The sequence below is a fragment of the Pleurodeles waltl genome, chromosome 3_1, assembly GCF_031143425.1.
Source record: "Pleurodeles waltl isolate 20211129_DDA chromosome 3_1, aPleWal1.hap1.20221129, whole genome shotgun sequence".
Lineage (NCBI taxonomy): Eukaryota > Metazoa > Chordata > Amphibia > Caudata > Salamandridae > Pleurodeles > Pleurodeles waltl.
This window is the reverse complement of record NC_090440.1, coordinates 1,422,013,979-1,422,036,158: the sequence shown is the minus strand read 5'-3', so window position 1 is coordinate 1,422,036,158 and position 22,180 is coordinate 1,422,013,979. Positions and strand designations below refer to the sequence as shown.

Here is a 22,180-nt window from a genome sequence, read left to right as displayed (position 1 = left end):
TGGTTTTCTGATTCAAGTCTGCCCGTTCCTGAAAGGTGGGAAGATGGTGATTTTAGCACCAGAAACCCTATGTTGATGCCATTTTCAGGGAAAAAACCACAATCCTTCTTCGGCAGCCCTTTTTTCCCATTTGTTTAATAAAACGAACTTTTCACTGTATTTTGGCTAATTTCTTGGTCTGCTCCAGGGGAAACCACAAACTCTGGGTACCATTAGAATCCCTAGGATGTTGGAAAAAAAGGACGCAAATTTGACATGGATAGCTTATGTGGACAAAAAGTTATGAAGGCCTAAGCGCGAACTACCCCAAATAGCCAAAAAAAGGGCTCAGCACTGGGGGGGGGGGGGGGCGGGGGGGGGGGGGGGAAGACCCAGCAGATAAGAGGTTAAAAGCTCTAAGAATAGGTAATTTTTGTCAGTGATATACGTTGGATCATATTAGGAGTTCTGATTACTGTTTGAGGTCGCACAATCTCAGGTCATTTACAGCTGGGTGGTGTCAGTCTCAAGCCTATGGGCAGGATCACAGTTAAAGTAACAGACTATTTAGGGGCTAAGCTAAAGGGTAAGGTTAACGATGGTGTAAGAAGTGTGGAGATGATTGTGGTTAGCCATAGCCTTAAGGGCAGGGTTAAGGTCAAGTTTAATGTTAGATTTAATATGAGGGCTATTTTTAGGGTAGGCTTAGGGGTATAACTGAATGTGCATATATTGGTTTAGATAAAACGTATTCCCTTTCGAAAGGGTACCATATGTTAAGTATCTTCTCCCAACAGAGATAGCAATTGCATGACACTAGCTTTAATTCTAGGAAATATAATTCTGTCTTTCTGTCACAAATGAAGATTCTGTATTTGTTGTTTTAAGAAATTATGTTTTGAAATTATTTAATAAGACTAATCTGTTGTTTTATATAAGATAATTTTCTTAATGAAACTTTTTTTTAGCCAAAAAAACATAATTCTCAAATACCGGTTCAGGGATTGCCTTTGCCGAAGTAGTCAAATTAGAATTGGAATGGATTGCAGCACTGAACTATTCCACAGGTTCAAGCGCCACATTGAAGTTCTTTTTGGAACTGTGGTCTAGTCTTTGCTAATACAGTGAGGTGTTATATTAAATACTTTTAGGAACAGGAACACAGTGCTTCCCAAACTATCAATTTCTCTGATGAGTTTGTTACAGTGCAAACTGCTCTGTTGACTTTTGTGTGAGGACATAAAGGGTGATTAATTTCAGCTGCTTGACTTGAAGTGTTGGCAAAGGTTAAGTAAGAAGATTTTGAGCAGCATTTATTTTTCCTTTGAATTGCAAGTTTGCATTTGCTTAACTAAACGTGAGTTGCAAAGGTCACCTTTGAATTTATGAGTTTTCTGCTGCTTGAAATGAGGAGGTCAAAAAGGTGGAGTTTGAAGACTTTCAACAGAGCTATTCAGGAGCTGGTAATGTGAAATGGAAAAATAGCTTTGAAAGCTTTGTTTTTGTCTTTGTCCACGGGAACAATTCTGAAGGGTATCCTACACTTTGGAGATTACATTTTAATGGCTGGCTTTATTTGTTTGGAAGTGACTACAACCTGGGTGTGTTTAATTTCCTGCGTGTTTAATTTTGAATGCCTGGCAAGTCACTGAACTACATTACTGTTGGACTTATACATCAGACTTTGATATAAACAAAATGGAAATATGGTAGAAAGGGAAAATTGTTACTGCACATTTGCCACACCCATTTCTTTCTTTTCCTTGTTCACAACACGTACTTTAGTTTTAAAACAGAGAGTTACTGGAAACCATATATATGTGTTATAACAGAGTGTAAGCAGCCAAGAAAGTTCAGATAGCATAAAGGTTAGTGGCAAGAGTCTTTGTGTGTTTAAAATTCACATCCTCTACAATATCTGATGTAACTGATGTATTTCTATCTCCTTAGGTAACCAACTCTTGCCTGGGTTTATAGTGAACAACTGACTGTTGTATCTCTTTCCATCCCATTTTCCCTATCGTCCCCTTTCACTAAAATGTAGCAGAGGTAGGAGTCTCAGAGGGAAGAGGAGCAAAATATTTTACAGTGTCTCATGATAAACCAGTGATGGAGTTCAAGAATTCGTTTGTATTTATGACCCTTTATTCCAGTCTAAAATTATACAGGAAATTTAAGTAAACTGCCTAATCTTAAAACCAGTTAGTTATATTGCCTAGAAAATTTCAATAATTACAATGGTAAGGGCTACATAAGACAATAAGTTATCAAACCTTTTTTATACTATGGTCCGACACTCCTACACTTCTCCATAACATGAAATTGCACTGTCCTGTGATGCGATTTAGTTACAAAAGTGAACTGATTAAAACTTCAATTGGAAAGGCTCCATCTCTGTGTTTTATGATCTCTGCCTTTTGTTAATTTGGCTGAACATACGCCTGACATCAGCACCATGGAGCGAAGGAGTGATGCTGAGAGGTTCCAGGGGACCTGTTCATCATCTGAAGCTTGGACGTCATGACCTTTCATCACAGGGTTTGTTGTCTCTGAAATCCCCCTGGCTCACATGGAACCAGCTGCTGATCTCTGGGTTGCTGGGTGAGAAAGGAATCGATAAACCACTGCCCTGTGCTCTTGAACTCCTGCCACCTCCTGCAGAAACAGGACAAAAAAGGATTGTGAGTCACTTGGTACAGAAATTTGCAACGGTGCCAAGAGAAGCTTTGCAGCTGTTTCAGCTTTCTACTGTGTTGTGTACAGTGACTGGCTAATGTGCGCTGTGAGAGAGGAAGCTATTAGCGAAGAATCTTTACTAGCTTCCTGTGAAAGCCAAAACCTGAGCAAGCTTCCGTTCCACTAATTAATGCAACCTTGAAAAGCCAACAACCATCTCAGCATGAAAATAAGACACACCACTCCTGAAACAATCTATGGCCAATCATTCAACATACCCTCCAAAATCCTAGAAAACACTGAGGGGCATATTTCGCCACTTTTCTTGCAACCCTTATTGCCCCCCTTAACGTCACCATGTGTGCACCATATTTAAAATATAGCACCACATGATGTTAGTTAAAGGACTAGCATCAGAATTTTTAACTCTAGTCTGGTGATTTGCAGGATTAGCGTAAAAAATTCTGATGGTAATCCTGCAAAGGACCCAGAGGCCCATTGTAAGCAAGGGAAGCCTCCTTTTAATACCTTCTCTGAGCAGGCGTTAAAAGTGGTGAAAAAAAAAAAAACTCAAGGAAATCTCCTAGATTTCCTTGTGCCATTGTTTCGGTCCTGCTAACAGGGGAATGACCTCTTTGCATACATCATGCCTGGTGCAGGCATAATGTAGCACAAAGGGTTACAAAGTGGCGCAATGCATGCATTGCACCACTCTGTAATTATGGCACAGTGTTTTTGGCCTTCTAACGCCACATCAGTGTAAAAAATGATGCTAATGTGACGTTTGAATGGCGCTAGGGGTTCTTAAATATGCCGCTGATTTTTCAACATTAATGCAGTGAATTTCAATACTTCTACTTCATTGTCCACTGCATGGAGAGGACTCTGCCCTGCCATTCTGTCTATCACCCTGTTTTAAGAAAGATGAAAAATCCACTTCTATACCACAATTTTATTAGTTGTAATACACTTCTAGAGCATGCCATATGGGTGTTCTAAGTTGCGTACTCACTCAGCTTGCAACTACATGAGTTATTTAAAGGTACAAAATGCTTCAGTCCTTTTTTTAATGGGGATACTTTGATCTGGAGTTAGGGGAAGGGGGCTGGCACCACTTTGCAGACAAGCACCCTGGGCCTTGTTGGAAGCCCTGCAACAGGAATATTAAATTAGGATTCCCTGTCCCCCTTTCCAAACCCACTCAAACCCTGCTTAGATGAATGCAGCTGGCCCACTCAGGGCTCCTCTGCACCAGTCTGCTCATCCCTAACTCAAGCAAGCCATGGTCCATTGCAACTCCATTATCTCCACTGCCACCACTAAACAGACCTATATTTTTTCATGATGCACAGTGTATGTCTGGTACCCGAATTGTGTCACAGTTATGCATCTGCACAAAAAATACACACATCGGGCATGGCTAGCAGGGGAAATGGAGTAAATATGGGTGTTGGGCACTTTTCTCCACCCACTCGACACAAGCAACTCACAGCTCTCTAAAATGGATCACTCTGAAAATGCCCAGAGACACAGAGGATGACAGAGAAGAGCTTTGGTTGCAGTGGGAGAACTATACTTACTGGCTTAATGAAGGTGTGCACTTGTTGGTGTAGTGTATGCCGTTTTGGGTTTTCCCAATAGGCGCATCCTAGTGAAGGCTCATTAGTGGGGCTCTTGGAAATCACTGGGTGGACCTCCCCAGTGCAAACTGTCTTTATAGCTCACTCAGGGCAGAAAGAAACAAAAATAGTGCCTTACTTTGCTTCCGGTAGCCATCAAGCTTTATATCGAGGTGAGCTTCTGGTCCAGATGGAGAGGATCGGGGTAGAAACAGTCTCTTAATGTGGCCCCATCAGAAGAAATAGCAAACGGGGCAAACTCAAGTGTGGCACTAGTGTGCAGAGGGTAAGGAGACACAAATGCCACTAATACAGGTACATTTTGCAAAATTAAGAATGGGCTCAGCCAACATCAATGAAGGACTGGAGAGGTGAGGTACTTATCTGAGACGTCTCCCTAGAAGAGAATTGGGGGTTTGAGATAAAGGGAAGATGCTGATGCAGACCTACAGATCTCACACCGTGCCTATATAACCTTCTTGCCTAGGGGCTTGGTAAGCTCTGCAGGAGCAGCACATCAGTAAACCCACAAGAGACTAATAAAAAGATTGATAACACAGTAAGAGCAGTGGGCCACTAATTGTGAGATCCAATCCCTCTTAAAGGAGTGAAAGGGCAAAATACTATTTCATTACACCAGACAATCTTTGGTAGCAAATATCACTTTGTGAGTACAGGGGTACATCAGCCACAGGCAGTATGTAGACATGAAGGGCAGTCGATTTGCCCTTCTACCTAAGAAAAAAAGAACAGCAGAGTCCTCCAAGAGCCCCTGGAGGGGGACAGTTAATGACATCACACAGAGCCAGCAGAAGATTGACAGAAGCCTTATGTGCAAACCACAGCATGGCGGCTAGTAGACCCGATAGGGAAGTGTCCATCAAGGAGTTACTGAAGAACAAAACAGCTAAGGCGGATAAGATGGACTGCCGGTCTCGGGCAATGGCTTTCTGGGAAGAAACCAAATCAAACTGACAACCGGGTGTCAGTATCACCCAGAATTCCTTCAACATTTAAAAATAAAAAATAAAAGAAGAGGTCAGCACAATTCACAATGACATTAACAGTTACTTGAAAGACATTCACAAAGCAATATCGGACCTTAGAAATTGGGTCAATGACCTCGAGCACCACCTGAACATGAGGTCTGAAGAAACATGCCAGCTTGACATTAGAAGGGTAGCTCTGGGGGACAGGAATGAGAAGATGGCATTGAAATAAAAAGACCTCGAGAACAGATCTTGACTTAATGACATACCAATCCGTCCCCCACTGCGGGAAACAAAGGCACATTTATTCAGGCCTAGTTCCAGAAGTTGCTGCAGGATGCAAGGGAGTGTACTGGATGTAAGGGGGTGTGCTGGAGACCCACCCATTTGTCTGTACCCTAGGGTACAATGCAGAGAGACCCCGGTAGGCATTCTCACACGGTTGCACTACCTTGCTGAAAAGGAAGAGATCATGAACTGTATCTGCACCATGGATAATGTAGTTATGTAGGCTAGAACCTTACCTTTTATAATGACTTGGCAACATTGACACTCAAAAGATGACATGTTATAAGACAAACTACACTTATGCAAAACTGGGACCTCTTTACAATGGGGCCACCCATTCCACTTGATGCTTCTATGGCAAGAACAGACACATTAAGTCAAGACCATTCAGTAGGCTGGATGACAATAACAGACAAACTATGCTTGGCACACAATGAAGAGGAATTATAAAGGGAGAAATGCCCCCCAGGGAAAATGGTAAAGGTGAATCAAGCAGTTTCCAAAGAAGCTGAACAATGAGGCAGGTGAACAAGTAATCAGACGAGGGTAAAGAGGCCCTTGAGGTCTTCAATGACAGTGGACTAGGTGAAGACATGGACAATGAGTTAGATCAGATCACCGGGCTTAGGGTGGAAGATTCAAGATTCTTTGGTGGAGAGGAGTAGCCACAGGACTTGTTCAACTAAATTAGGAGGGCCACTGGACGAGAGGGGTCACAATTTCAAACTTCAACCACTACACAGTTTTACCTGTTTCCTTTAGTGTGTGGGGATGGAGGGACAAACCAAAAGGTCAGCTGCACTTAAGAAAGAGGCAGTCTAAGGTTGTAGGAATGCATTTATGGAAGAGGGAGGGAGTGCAGTACTGGAACCTGCACAATAGGTTGGCAAACAAAACCCCCATAGGTGTTCAAATGTTTCAAATTTTAAGTCTTAATGTTAATGTTAAGAGCCTTAATTCCCTTGTTATGAGGTTGGCAATTAGGGGTTTTCTAGGAACCACCAGAACAGAAAATACGTTTACTCAAGAAACCCATTTAGTCATGAAGAACTGTCATAGGATTAGGTCAAAATTTTCCCGAGGCACTATTTCTCCTCAGCAGAGGCAATGAAAGTGTTGAAGCAGATATGCTAACTAGGAGAATTATTAATGATGTTTATGTGTTTACTAATGAGATATGCGTAGAGAAATGAATTATAGAGAAAATAATGAGCACGTTTGAAAATTTGACCTCGGGGTATGATCACCATGTGTACTAATATAACTGGAACTATATGAAATAAATGAAAATATATGAGAAAAATGTAGTAATATGTCATATTGAAATGTATAGCCTGTGTTTTACTTCCACTTGTAGTAATAACTTAGCCAAACTTAAAGGCCTAGACTCCCTAGCACTTGCACACTGAGAGCAGAATCAATAACCGCATTTACAAAGAAGCTGCTATGAACTAGCCTTGGCCCATCCGATGTTAAAGTTGCTTAGATAGAATTTTCTGCAAATGTACCAGCAGACAGGAGATGATTAAGACAATTTGATACAATTATTTGTAGAGTAGGCTAAATGTACTTTCCCAGGACTTGAACAACGAAGGCACTGACTGAAGAGGAACATGCAATAATTTCGATACCTGAAGAGCCGGATGATGAGGACATCGTAAAGTGGACCAATCCGCATCTTGTGAATGGACTGATATTGAAATTTGTAGATCTGGTAAACAAATATTATAGGTTAAAGTTACATCTGCTGACTGACTGACCAATTAGGAATTAGGGGGATGGACTGGGAGACCCTAATAAAAAGTAATGACAAGGGGCTAAAACTTCAGATGATGATGTGGGGAGAAGGGAGGGAATAATTGATGACATCAGGAGACGCTGTCTGAGGTTCTGTCATTGGGCTCATAATTTATGAGCCTGGTGGTTGGCTGACTAATTGATGACCTGAAGATGAAGACTGACTTGTTGCTGAGCCATCCTGGATAAGTAGCTATGAAAATGTGACTGACAACTTGTGCCTTTTCTTCTAGGTACCAACTGCGCTGATTATAGAATTCTCACTTAGATAGATTTTTTCCAAATTGATGTTTTCTCTGAAATGTTTTCTCATGACGACCCACATGCTGATGCTAATCTTGGCTAGGTAGGCTGTTAAGGGTGACGAATGACAGTGACAACTGACTGACAAACTTATTTTCTGAACTCTGCTATTAATGGTGGCTTATGGAATTGCGTTCTGCATATGTTGTTCTTGAAGTGGTGATGTTTCCTATTGATGAACTAATAAATTGAGTGGATTGAATGAAGATTGAACTCATGGATGATTTAGAGTTATAATCAATAGGGAAATAAACTTGTTTAACTCATTACTGAGTGTGGTTATTCATGAGTAGATCATTTTAAGCTGTTTTCCATAGAATGTTTTCTTGATTATTGATGTTAGCTATCAAATCAGTAGTCACTGCATAACTAGGATACTCCATGCGATTCAAAAAGTTCATCGACCTATACACGTCCCCTTGTAAGTTTACTTACTAAGGACCAGGAGCACTAGCAAAGGCAAGGGTGGCAATGTTGTGTAACTGGGACTTTCAGGTGGAGTTGCTGGAGGTTTTCTCACATGAAAAAAGAGCCCTGGGAGTAATGGTTCAGTTGGGAGTGCACAAATATACTATTCTTAACATATATGTTCGCAACACACAACAGGAACATAAACATCTCAACAGCATTAGAATATGAGCAGGGGAACATTTCTGGTAGGGGGTGGCTTAAATATTATAATTGATAATGGAGTTGTGTTCAGTCTCTGGCCCTTTCATAGATTGGTTGAATGAGATTAGACTCCTAGATGCATAGAGGGCCACACGTATTGAAGAAAGACTTTACGTTTTACTCCTTGGCCCACATATAATTTGCCCGACGGTACCATTTTTAATGGCTTCAAGCTTCAGATGGGCAAATACAGCAATGTATATATAGGTCTGATTGCCTTGTCTCCCATCACAATCACAATAAATATACAAATGTGCTCACACAAAGTGGCCATGTGGTGCGGAATCAAATTTTCGACACGTCCCTTTAAATCAGGAGGAGATAGAAGAAATAGAGCACTACATCCAAGAAAACAATTTCCCAGAAATTGCAACACCTACACTTTGGAACTCTCTCAAGGAGCACAATAAAGGTATTATCATTGTGCTAGCAGTAAGGCAGAAGAAAATGTGAAGAGGCAAGAGGGACACGCTTGAATCAGCTCTGGTGAAAGCAGTAGAAAAAACAAGCAGGCTCCTTCTAATAAGCTTGATATGAAATCATAGCTCTTAGATAGTATCTTAAAGCAGTGGATTAGGACAAAGCCAAAGTCGCCCTGATACTCACGAAATAGTACTACTACTCCTTGGCCAACAAAGCAGGAAAACTCCTAGCTGTACAACTGAAAGCTAAAATCAGTTTATAGAGGGTTCATGAGATAACCACCGGTTGCAGCACAACACTCCACCATGATGTCGCCTTGTAGATTTTAGTGAAGACAGATCCAGAGTAAGTTCAGCAGGTTCTTTATTAAGAGTATCCCATCCACAGATCAGGAGCACCATCAAAGCTATCCTCAAGTCCAACCGACATCCACCAGAATCCCTCCCGAGCTTCGACCCCCAAAACACTGTAATATGATGTCAAAGGGAACACAGCACGGAGTCTAACATTCTATCCATCCATTCTGCTGTCAAACTCACAATCTACCACACACCTTTCCTCTTAAGAAAAAAAAAACAACAAAAAAACAAAAAAAATAATGTTAAGACAATTAACAATAAATGCACAACTTAGAACAGAAATATATAGGAAATTAACTTCCTGAACTTTTCTTTGCAACCACAACCCGATTGAGATTCCACACTCTCCCATCTCTGATCTTTTCCGCATTTCTAAACAACTTTATGACTTCGAAAGGTCCTTCACTTTTGCGCCACATTGGTTGCTTAATTAAAACTTTGTCTCCTGCTCTAATATTAATTTCACACGTGCTCTTCTTATTATCGTAATATTCCTTCCTCTTCTGCACACTTTTCTTTCATGCTCATCCCTGTCTCTCATGTTATCCCACATCACACTCTCACTCTTTCCCCAATATACCCATCCTGGGGCTAATAAGGTATTAGCTCTGCGTCCTCGAAACAATTCAAATGGAACTTTACCTGTTGTAGTGTGAGGAGTAGATCTATATGCATGCAGAAAACATTTAAGACCATCCTTCCAATTTCTGTTAGCCACAACCTCCAATTGTATGCACTCCTCAATACATCTATTAAATCTCTCGACCATACCATTACCCTCAGGATGATATAGTGAAGACGTATTGTGTCTAATTCGTCTTTCTTTAAGATACGATTCCATTTCCCTTGACACGAATTGAGGACCATTATCGGTCACAATCACATTTGGATAACCTTCACGATTGAAATTTCACTCAGAAAATCAAGTATTTTCCTTGTTTCCATACTGCAACTAATGCATAATTCAGCCCATCTCGAAAATTGATCAACCAACACCAAAATATAGTTACTACCACCCTTCATTTGAATGGGTCATACCACATCGAGGGCCACAATTTCCCATGGCTTATGCGACTCTACTCTAACTCCCATTGGAGGTGCTCTAGTCTTATATACTTTGTCACTATTGCAGCAATCCGAACAATCTCTAATTTCCCTTTCAATCATAAGATCCATCCCTGGCCACCAGTAATTAAGACGGATTCTAGCCTTGGTCTTACCCATACCCTGGTGCCCCTCATGTCCTAAATCAATTATTTTTTCCCTCAAATTGGAAGGAACTACTAATCTCGAGCCCCGCAAAAGCACACCACCATCTATAGATAACTCATCCTTAATTTTTGCAAATCCTTCCAATTCACTCTCACGCTTGGCACTCACACTCCATCCCTCACAAATATTTTTGCATACACATTGCAATACTTCATCCTCCACAACAGTTTTCTCCCATTCCTCTTGACTTACAATTCCATCTGTCATACTACACACACTTATTTCACTTTCCTGACTCTTTTCCCAACACTTTTCTTATTCTGTGCTAAGTCTAGATAAAAAGTCTGCTAACTTATTACCATAGCCTGGAACATAACGTACATCAAAAGCAAAATCCTGTAAACCAACAATCCACCTGCTGGTTCTATTTGAAATAGAATCCAAACCTTTACACTTGAAAACCTCTACTAAAGGTTTATGATCAGTGAAGATCAAAAACTGTTTTCCCCACAAAAAATTCCTTAAATTGTGAACAGCCCAAAACACACTTAAAGCTTCTCTTTCAATTTTAGAGTATTTGATTTCCGCTCCACGCAACGTTCTGGAACAGTAAACTATCGGTTTGAGGACTTTCTCATCAGTTTCTTGCAATAAAACAGCACCCAAACCACACATGCTTGCATCCGTCATAATGACACTTTGTTTATCTGGATCAAAAGACTTTAAACTTTCAGCACCAGATAGATCCCTTTTTATACACTCAAATTCACTCTTGCATTCCTCATCCCAAATAAATTCACAACCCTTCTTAAGTAACTTCTGCATGTGCACTGTCTTTGAGGCCAAATTCGGTACAAATTTGACATGGAATTCCACCATTCCTAGAAATGACAAAAGTTCTTCTTTTTTTTCTGGATTTCGTAGGTTTAAAATGTTCGTCACTAAGCTCTCCTTCGGACACACTCCTTTAGACGTTATCTTGTGTCCCAAATATTCCACTTCAGTTCTGCAGAAAGAGCATTTTTTAAGCTTTAAAGTTAAACCATTTTCTCTTAAAATGGTAAGAACCCTCCTGACTCTCATCTCATGTTCAGTTTCTGTTCGTCCATGAATAAGAATGTCATCTTGGAAACATTTCACCCCTGGCTCCAATCCAAACAAATTGTACATAACGTGTTGAAATACCGCAGCCGCAGACACCAAACCAAAAGGCATCCTCTTGTATCTGAAAGTTCCAAACGGAGTGATAAACGTTGTGTAGTCTCTAGAATCGTGATCTAGCATGACTTGATGATAAGCTGAAGTTAAATCCAACTTGCTGTAATATTTTGACCCATGCAGCAACATGACCATTTCGGTGATGTTTGGAAGAGGAAATTGGTCACTGACGATACACTTGTTTAGATTTCTTAAATCTACACACAATCTGATTCCACCCGTTGGTTTGCGTGCAACTACAATGGGCAAAACCCACTCAGATGATTCCACAGGTTCAATGATGTCTTCATTACACAATCTTTTCACTTCTCTCTCAACATCGTCCTTCATTGAGATGTGTATTTGCCGCACTTTCGCCACAACTGGAACAGATCCCTCTTTGATTTTTATTTGATGAACATAATTTTTTAAGCAGCCCAGCTTGTCACTAAATACCTCACTGAACTCTTTAACAAAAGCAGGAGGTTTTTCAACATCCGCAGCTTTGATAGAAACTATAGGAATCTTTCGACAGTTTGCAATGAACTCCTCTTTAATCATAACAGGCGTGGTAGAATTCGGATCTAAAATAATGTTAAGGTCCCTTTGATGCGGCCAGCTCAAAACACTGTCACCTTTGATAGGCACATACATTTTCCCAAATATAGTATTTGTTTTAAATGTAATCTCCGATTCAAAATATCCTCTCAGATCTATGCTTTGACCACTGTAAGCACCAGGTATGACATCCGGATCTTTCAACTCAACTTTATGACTAAAGTGTTCATCAAAAACTCACTTGATACTAAAGTTAACCTGAGTCAAATAAAACTTCACTTTTGACTCCTAAAATGGTTACTTTATCCTTTGGGTCATTTTTCTTTTGAACACCGGATGAGACGGATAGGATACAGTCTTCAACTACTTTCACAGACCCTGGATTTTTAGAGGATTTGCAGCATTTAGCAAAGTGACCCTTTTTGTTACAAAGTCTATAGGTTACATTAATGGCAGGACATTTCTTATAGGAAGCGTAATGTCCAGAGTTGCCGCAGCGGAAACACCTAACATCTTTAAATTTGATCCAATGTTCTTGAGTGTTTCTGTCATCTCCTTTATCACCATCACTTTCTTTTTTTACACTTTCTTTTCTTACAGTAACCTTATTTATTGATAGGTTTCTCCCTCTTTCCAATTCTTCAGCACATGCTAAGGTATGTTCCACACTTTTCGCCAACAAAATAACTTAATGTAAAGGTGGGTCATCTTTACTCCACAATTCCTGTCTTATGTTTTCACTTAAACATCGTAACATGAACTGGTCTCTGATACGTTCATCAATTGTGCCTCCAAACTTACATGTGGAAGCTAATTTTCTTAAAGCTGTTATATATTCCTCTACGGTTTCTCCTGACTTTTGTTCCCTCCTACCAGAATGATATCTTTCCAAAATGGTGCTCACTTTTTGCAGAAAATGCAGGTCCAATTTCTTTAAAAATATTTCAAATTCATTCAAATCTGTACCTTCATCCCCTGGATCAGGTAAGGTCTCAAAAAATTCCTGATCTTCACAACCTAAACAGTGCATAAGCAAAGCAGTTTTCCTTTCATTGGACAAATTGGTGCCACACACTCTAGAGTAATGAAGAAAAGTCTTTTTCCATTTAGACCATTTAATCGGTGGTTCTCCTGGTACAGTTAGGAAAAACGGTGGAGGTGAGATATTCTGCATGCTGCGTTAGTAGAACTTTTAAATATTCACAAGCAAAAAAAAATATTATAATCTCAATTTGAGAATAGCAATTTGAGAGTTCAATATGTTGAGTAATATAAATTTCAATTTTGTAGCATCTTATCGTCGTTATGTAAAAACAGACTTCAATTCGAGAGTTCAATATGCTGAGTAGTACAAATTTCACTTTTGTTCTTATTTATCGTCGTTATGTGAAAAATATACCTTTATGCCGTTTTCTTTAAACCTCTCACTTTTCACAGTCTCGAAATGTTGAAGACCCGGTAACTTGAACAGCCATACAACATCCATCAAGTTTAAAGTTTAGACGGTGAGAGCAATTGTTAAAATTGTATAATTTTCTATTATTGCTCCGATTTTCCAAAGTACACACGCAGGAGCGCAGCGCACGAAGAAATCAAAAGCTCGTGACAGGCGGCGTCTCTCGCGGTAAAGTTAGAATCCACAGACACGCGCTTAGGAAACGCCTCGCAGCGTCCCTCGCGCACTGTTGAAAAGAAAATACAGTGCGCGTGAGTACACGCGTATGTTTTTCAAATTAAAATACTGAAGATACCTCAAAGTAAGGCTTTAAAAAATTCATAAGGTAAAAGCTCACCTCAGTTGGATCAAGTATGCAGCAATAGATTGAAAAGGTGGCACTGTTAGGTTTAGAGAAAAACAAAAAATCTTCGGAGAGACATCACAGTTCAGAGCTTCAAACAGTTCATGTGTTGGGATACTCCTGGGTCACCTCGTCGCCAAATTGTAGTGAAGAGAGATCCAGAGTAAGTTCAGCAGGTTCTTTATTAAAAGTATCCCATCCACAGATCAGGAGCACCATCAAAGACAGCTATCCTCAAGTCCAACCGACATCCACCAGAATCCCTCCAGAGCTTCCACCCCCAACACTCTAATGTGATGTCAAAGGGAACACAGCACGGAGTCTAACATTCTATCCATCCATTCTGCTGTCAAACTCACAATCTACCACATAAATATTTTAAACTTCTTTTATCAGCAGCTATAATCTAGGGAGTGAATAGATCTGGTGGAGGTGGCACAATTTTTCAAGGAACATTTTCAGTGGTCGCTCCCTCCAGAGACTCAAGAAGCCCTGGGAAAAAATCTAACAAATGAGTAGATCATACCTGCAAAAATGTAAAGTGAAACTAGGAAAATCTCCAGGCTTGGATGGGAATCCTCCATTTTCTATAAGCTTCATTGTACCGAGCTTGCACCTGTACTTTCCAGACTCTTTTATGAAACTGGCAAGACTGAGACTCTCAGCTTGGTTGTAGCGACCTCCCAAATGCCTAGAGCTTGCCTAGTATGGGCAGTGTTTGCATAATACAGTACATTTTCTATTCACAAGTAAAAGCATTGAGTCGATAATCATTTTTGAGTATTATTGATGCATGCCTGTGGACTAGGTTTTGGGAGCCATCTAAGTGCAGCATGAATAAAAGTTGCTGCCCTCTGCACCAAAAACTAGTAAATTAAATTACAAAACGTTTACATTAAGATACCGTTTTTCTCAGAATATATAGTTTTGTAGGTTATTTTAAATTCTAATGGCATTTGTCCATGATCTGTTCATTATAAGATGGCAGGCAACTTAAAAGTTTTTGTCTTTTCTAATTATTTTGACCTCTGATTTGTAAATTGCACTTTTGATATTGAATGGATTCAACTGTATTAATAAAAAATAGATAAACCAAGGAAGTTTCTTCTCCATTTTTCCTTTTTGAGATCCACGTTATTTGATTCACTCCCAACAACAACTAAATAGTGGTAGTTGTTATGATTACATTAAAATAGATAGAGGCATCTCAATGACTCCACGGAGACACAGAGGTATTCCCCAAATCCTTTATTGGCATAAAGTCGGTGTAGATGTTCCAATATATTTCCATCCTAGTTCCCAGCCAAGTGTTTCAGCTGAACCTTTCCTGCTCCCTTTTATCTCTTCCCCACATACCAATTCCCACGGACAGCATCCAAAACAATAACATGAACAATAATGACTTCCAATATAAACATGTGTACAAAAGAGTGCATGCTAACCAGTAATACTCGATGTACGGTTCAATCATAAACAAGTGCGCTCCTGCGTGCACATGTAAATCTAACAATGGACATTAATTGTAATTGTAAATGCTACATATGTAAAACATCTTTCCGCTTTATTTATTTTTAAATAATGAAAATAATTATAAATAAAGAGCAAAAATGGCCAACTAACAACCAAATATTTATATTTAAAAGTCACATTTCACTTCATTATATAGTCTTGGACTCTGACTTGTGCATCCTCCTACTTTTCCCTCATTCCTTATGTAACCTCCTATCATAAACGATGGAGGTTGGAACAGCATTTTGATCATCACAGTCTGTAACAGGTACACAGTGTCTCACGATACTCGCTTCCACCACATCCAGAAACAGATTCAATACTGTTTTCCATCCCAGATCAATTCCCTTTCAATGGAGAAACAAAATTAAAATTACATATGGTTCCACCATCTATCAGCACAGCATTTTAGACACTTCTGTAACAGTTACAGAATTAGACCAACACAGTAAACCCTTACTGCAGCTTTCTCCTTTTTTGATTCACACAAAATCACCAACCTTTACATGCTGTTTACTAGGAAAACCCCTCTTTTTGCTCATCCACATTTCATTTTCTACATATAATCTTCCACAAGCGTCCTTATTCCCTGAAAGTCTACCTCAATTGTTTTTCTTTTCTTCTTCTTTAGCCACGATGGGAGCAGATTAGTGCACTGTTTGAGCCCCCTTAGTAACTCAAAGGGAGTAATTAATGTTACAGAATAGGAGTGGTCCTATGAGGCAAAAGCATGTTTTGTAAAGATTTCATCCAATCTAGCTTGTCCTTTATAGCTAGTTGAATGGCACCCTTCACTACTCTATAAACTTTTCCACTTGACCATTGGGATCAGGGTGGAACAGTGATATTTTCTTGTGAGTAATGCCACGTTGTTGCAAATAATCCTGGGTAAATTTACTGACAAATTGTCAGTCCATTGTCTGTAACCACTTCATGTGGAATTCCTTCTGTACAAAACACTTCATCTAAAAATTTCACAACAACTTCAGATGTAACCTCCATCACCATCCTAATTTCCAGCCAATTGGAGAAGTAATCAACTCGGACTGTGCCAAATGCCTTCTGTTTAAGTAAAGCAACTAATGAACCAATAATATCTATGCCTAACTTTTTCCAAGTTCTATCAAGAAACTCAAAAGGGTGTGCATCAGCAACAAGCGCTGTAGCTGATTTATCATTGGAAACACACACATCTCACAGTCTAACATGATGCTCCACTAAAACATCAATTCTCAGCCACCAAAAACTTTCTCTGACTCACCTTCTGGTACCATATATTCCCATGTTTTCCATCATGGGCACTGTCAAGGATTTTATATATCAAGTCAAAAGTTGGCACAAATTTATCACCCCTGACCACAATACCATTTTCAATGCTGAGTTCCTCATGTAGTTTGAAAAATCCTGCAAGTTAATCATACCGTTCTGCAGGCCACTGTTCTCTACAACATGACTGAAGCCAATATCAGCCCTCATCTCTTCATTCTGTATAGATTCCTGAAATGTAGATTTGACACTAATCAAATTATTATCACTCAGGCTGTAAGCCACATCGCAATCATCCAATTCATCTTCCATGCAATTTTCCTCCGTTACAGGTAACCTAGACATGCTGTCAGCATGAACATTAGTCCTCCGTGGTACATACTCATTCTTATACTGAAATGCTTGCAACCCAGATGAAAACCCAGACAGTATGGCTGTCATAGTCTGCCCTCCACCTGGTGACAACATGTGTGCCAGAGGTTTGTGATCAGTTTTTATGGTAGTTCTGGTACCCCAAAGAAATGTTCTAGAATGCTCTGATCTCAAAACACATGCAAGTATCTCTCTCTCATTCCAGGAATAGTGTTTCTCTGCTTCACAAGATCCCCTTGATGAATGCACAACAATCTACTCCTTCCCCTTCTCCCTTTGCACAAGTACTCCTGCCAAACCACAATTAATTGCATCAACCACTACAGCACAATCTTCACCAATAACAAATGGTTTCCAACAGGGTCCCTCGACCACATGCTGTTTCAGATCTTTAAAAGTTTGAGTCATAGTTTCTGTCTTAACATTTTTTTAAAAGGCATTTGAAAGACTTTACTATAGCAGCAACATGTTTAGTACATTTTGCATAAACTTCAGTCAGCAATTGTTCCTTGCCTTCGGGAACAAGGGCCCCTAAGATGCTCTTAACATGACTATGTTTAGTTTTAGTACAAGCTCCACGTATTACTTGGCCTCAGTTCTCCATTTCTCCTAAATTTGCATTTGTTCATTTTCAAGGTAAGACCTTTTTAAGGCAGAGCTGTTAAGACTTTTTCTAAGTTCTTATCATGTTCTTTCACATCCTGTCCAAAGACTAAAATGTCGTCTTGAAATTCCACTGCCCCAACTAACCCTTTCAGCGACAGATGCAGCAGTAGCCAGACCAAGTGGGATCAAACAATATCAAAATAAACCCTCTGGAGTGATAAAAGATGTCAACAATTTGTATCTGTCTTCAAGTGCAATTTGGTGGTAGACATTTGCCAAGTCCGGAATGGAGAACTCTCTTGCCTCCACCAGTGTAGTTAAAATTTTGGGCAAATTAGTAATGGAGTGAGAGTCAATCCAAATAGCTCTGTTCAAGCTTCGTAAGTCAACACATGGACTCAGTTCTGTATAAGCTTTAACTGAGATGATCGCCGGAGACACCCATGGAAAGGATTCCACAGGTTCAATTATTCCCTTCCCTACACAAATCCTTCAACCTGGTTTTACGGTTTTCTCTGTCGGTGAGGAGTCATATTGGTATGATACTTTTATTTATTATTATGCAATGTTTAAACCAACAATATTCACCCAATATTTCACTAATAATGCTGATGTATTTTCTTAGTTCATAACAAAACCATCTAAATTAGACATTTCACTGAAGTTTACTTGTTCCTCACGGTGGTCAACAACACAAAAAGGAGGATTCAATCTTGGATCTAATTTAATGCTCATTTGCTCCTGGCGAGACCACCCCGATAATTTCCTAAGGGTGTTGCACCCATTAAATTCTAGTCCTCCTCCAAAATATATAATTAGTTCAATTTTGTACCCCTGGAGATATGTCAGGGAGTAGTAACTCTCTATTTGGCCACCTTTCTTCAAAAATGTTTTGACCAATAATAGTGTACTATGCGAAAGAATCAACAAATACTTTGTCCCACTTCACAATAGTTGGTGATTTTGCAAGATGGAAATTCCCTTCATGATTTGCCATTGTCTACACTAAAAATAGGTTGTCCCACATTAATAATGGTATTAGGATCTTGAATAAGACTTGAAGAATCAATCACTCTTTCTACAGTTTCATTGGTCAAATTCACTCTCTTGGAATAAGACTTGTACACCTTGCTAAAATGTCCTTTCTTGTTGCACTTAGAACCCACCTTGCCCATAACAGGACAATATTTTAAATTTCCCAAATGAGATAAACAACAACATCTATAAGATGACATTGGTATTATTTTAGATTCACATCTCTGTAGAGCGGATTTCTTGAATCTGTCTCCAATACTCTTCTTATCAATATGTATGGCATTATCCAGACTCTCTAAATTTTTGAACAAATGTTTCTGAATGTTCAACAGCTTTGCTACTTCAATAGCTGCATGAAATGACAAATCAGTCCTAGTCCATAATTTTTTTTTGTATTTCTTTGTTATTTGTTTTCATTAAAATGTGGTTCTGCAATACTTGTTCATAATTTATGTGTTCAAAATCTCGAATCAATGTCAGTGATATTAATGCGGAGACATTCTCCTCCACATACTCATTCACACCTTGTTTTCTGGAAGAAACAAAAATCTTTCCATTATGTTTCTTTTCCTACTATACTTTATACTCATTTGTCTAGAAGTATAGTGATACACGTCCAAAATGTCCAGATTATTAAAATACTCCGATTATTATATTAATTTAAGCCAAAGCCTCAGAAACAATGTTTAACAATGTTTAAATAGGGCAAATTTCCTTTCTGGCCCACAATCATCTCCCTATACTACTTTCACATATGCTAGAAATACTGAGGTCCATATTTATACTCTGTTTGCGCCAGACAAACAAATTTACGCAAATTTGGTGCAAACTTAACTCCATATTTATACTTTGGCGCTAGACCCATCTAGCGCCAAAGTTATGGAGTTTGAGTCACTTTTTGGACGTAAACACCTACCTTGCCCTAATGACATGCAAGGTAGGCATTCCCACGCAAAAAATGACTCTAAGGCATGTGCGCCTTATTTATCCTCTGGCATCAAAATGACGCACAGGAGGAGGCGGACCTTAAAACATGGCACGCAGCCGGATTTGCGCAGTTTTTTAACACCTGGGTCAGGGCAGGCGTTAAGGGACCTGTGGGCTCATTTCCATGGTGGGAGACCATGGAAGAGGTCCACAGATGCCCTTCCCTGCACACAGGGACACCCCCTGCTGCCCTAGCCCACCCCTGGAGGACACCCATGGAAGGGGGGACCCATCCATGGTAAGTGCAGGTAAGAAAAAATATATATATTTTTTAAAGTGGCATAGGGTGCCTAACTTGGGCCCCCCCTACATGACACTGTGCCCAATGGCCATGCCCAGGGGACAAAAGTCCTCTGGGCATGGCCATTGGGCAGGGGGGCATGACTCCTGTCTTTGGTAAGACAGGAGTCATCTCCATGGGGGTTGTGCGTCACAAAATGGCGCAAGTCAGGTTAGAGACAATATTTTTGACTCTAACCTGACTTGCACCGATCTTTGGCGCACAACCCCCAGTCTTCCCTTCGCCTCCGTTGCCTGGTTAGAGTCATTTATTTTTACGTTAACCAGGCCGCAGCGCCGGCTAATGTCATTACATAAATAAGGCGCACGGCTGGCGCGTTGGAATGGCTTTAGCAGGTGGTAAACTTTTTGATGCAAATCTGCCCTGGCGCTGATTTGCCTCAAAAAGTATAAATATGGGCCTGAGTCTCATATGTCCAAGCTTGTGGGTGGTTCCCCTGATGCAGAAAGAAATGAGCGGGGTGAAATAATACCAGCCATATATAATTGTAGTAAATTAAATTACTTAAAATAGACATAGTTACAGTCATGCAAAACTACAAATCAAAATAATTAAATCAGTCCCTTTTGTCTATGTGTTAGTAGGTGTGAGCATCACTGCAATGTGGTAATCAACAAAACTAACTGAAAACGAAGTGTCAAAGGAAGGACCAGTAGATCATGTTTTGATGTCAATGGGTGGGATAATCCTCCACTCCTTATCCTTAATAGAAATGAACCTTTCCTTCTCACTAGCTTGGAGACCTTTCATTCTATGCCAGTCCCAGAGGAGGGAATTATGCATGTTCAAAGCTTACTTACCACCAGAGATGCGGCCTCTAAGATAGGTTTAAAATAGAACTTCTTGAATGTTAAGTCGGATGACCAATCCACTGCATTCATGATGTCTTCAAGTTTGCCACCAACCTGAATGGCTGTAGATGCCTTGGCTCCTCTTGTTGATTGAGCACCAAACTTATTTATATCTGCCGTGGCTTCCGCCATGATCCATCATACCCACCTCACAATGGAGGGAGAAGTTACTGCCTTAAGTGGTTTCTGCATAGCAATGAGAAGCTGTCTTTTCCCTGGTGGTCTGGCATCAGCTGTCATGTCCTCATATGCTGTAATGCATCTTTCCACTCATAGTTTAGGTTGTTCAGAACAAGCTGAATAATATACTGACATGGTATTAGTCTTGGTCCTCCTGGATATAGTAAATGTGACTCCATCTGGAAAACCCTCTTTGAAATATCCAGAGCTCGGATGTACATTTATTTTGCATGAATTGAGACAAAGCAATATGGCTAATTTTGCTGAGAGCTCCTACCTAGCCAGATACTGATTATCTTGCCAACCCAACAATAGACTCAAAACCACATAAACATCCCAGAGGCCCAAATATCTGTGATCTGGAGGTTTGGAGAGACAAATACCTCTCATCAGTTTGCAAATCCATAGAAGTTCACCAATGGGTTTGTTGTCAATGGTGTTATGCCCTGAAGATATGGCTGACCTAAAGGAATTGATTGTACTGTATGCTAGTCCTGTTTAGGCTAGTTCTGCCAAAACATTTATGATATGAGCAACTTCTGTCCCCAAGGAATCCAGATGTTTTTCCACACACCAACAATGTCATCCTCTCCAAGCCAACCAATATCTCTTAGTGGTGCCTGAAGCCCATGCTTTTATTGTCTACGCCATCCCTCCATGCCATATCCAATGGTCTGAAGGACCATTGGATGAAAGCAACCTTTATAGTCCCGTAGGATCGAAGGGAACAAGGGCAATTCTATCGCGAGATCTCAGGAGATTTCCAGCAGTGTTGGGAACCATGCTTGCGTTTGCCAAATTAGCATTAATAGCACCAGCTATGCTGTTTGTCATCTGACCTGAGCTGCCACCCTGGGAATTATCAGAAAAGGTGGAAAAGCATACAGTTGATCCTTTGACCAATCCTATAGGGAAGCATCCAATACTACTGCCTGTGGATCTGGTCTTCAACTCACATTTCAAGCCACTTGGTGATTCACTCAGGAAGCAAAAAGGTCCAGATTTCATGGACCCCATCTTTCCATCAGGACTAGAAAGACTGTGTGATCCAGTTGCCAGTCACTGCTTTCAATGATGTTCCTGGAGTTCCAGTCTGCCATAGTGTTCTGAATCCCCAGAAGGTACTCTGGGGTCACCAAGATTTGTTTCTGTTAACAGTAATGCTAGAAATCCTTTTGCAAGTCCAATAGAATATTTGAACG

At 40.1% G+C, this 22,180-nt stretch overlaps 1 protein-coding gene across 1 annotated transcript in view; it reads right to left on the bottom strand.

Annotated features, from left to right (window-relative positions):
- Positions 1 to 1,842: 1,842 nt before the first annotated feature.
- Positions 1,843 to 22,180, bottom strand: part of LOC138285249 (uncharacterized) — a 62,424-nt gene continuing 42,086 nt past the window's right edge. Inside the window, exon 2 of the transcript XR_011201552.1 lies at positions 1,843 to 2,634. The gene's annotated coding sequence lies outside the window, so the exon portion shown is untranslated. The remainder of the gene's footprint in view (positions 2,635 to 22,180) is intronic.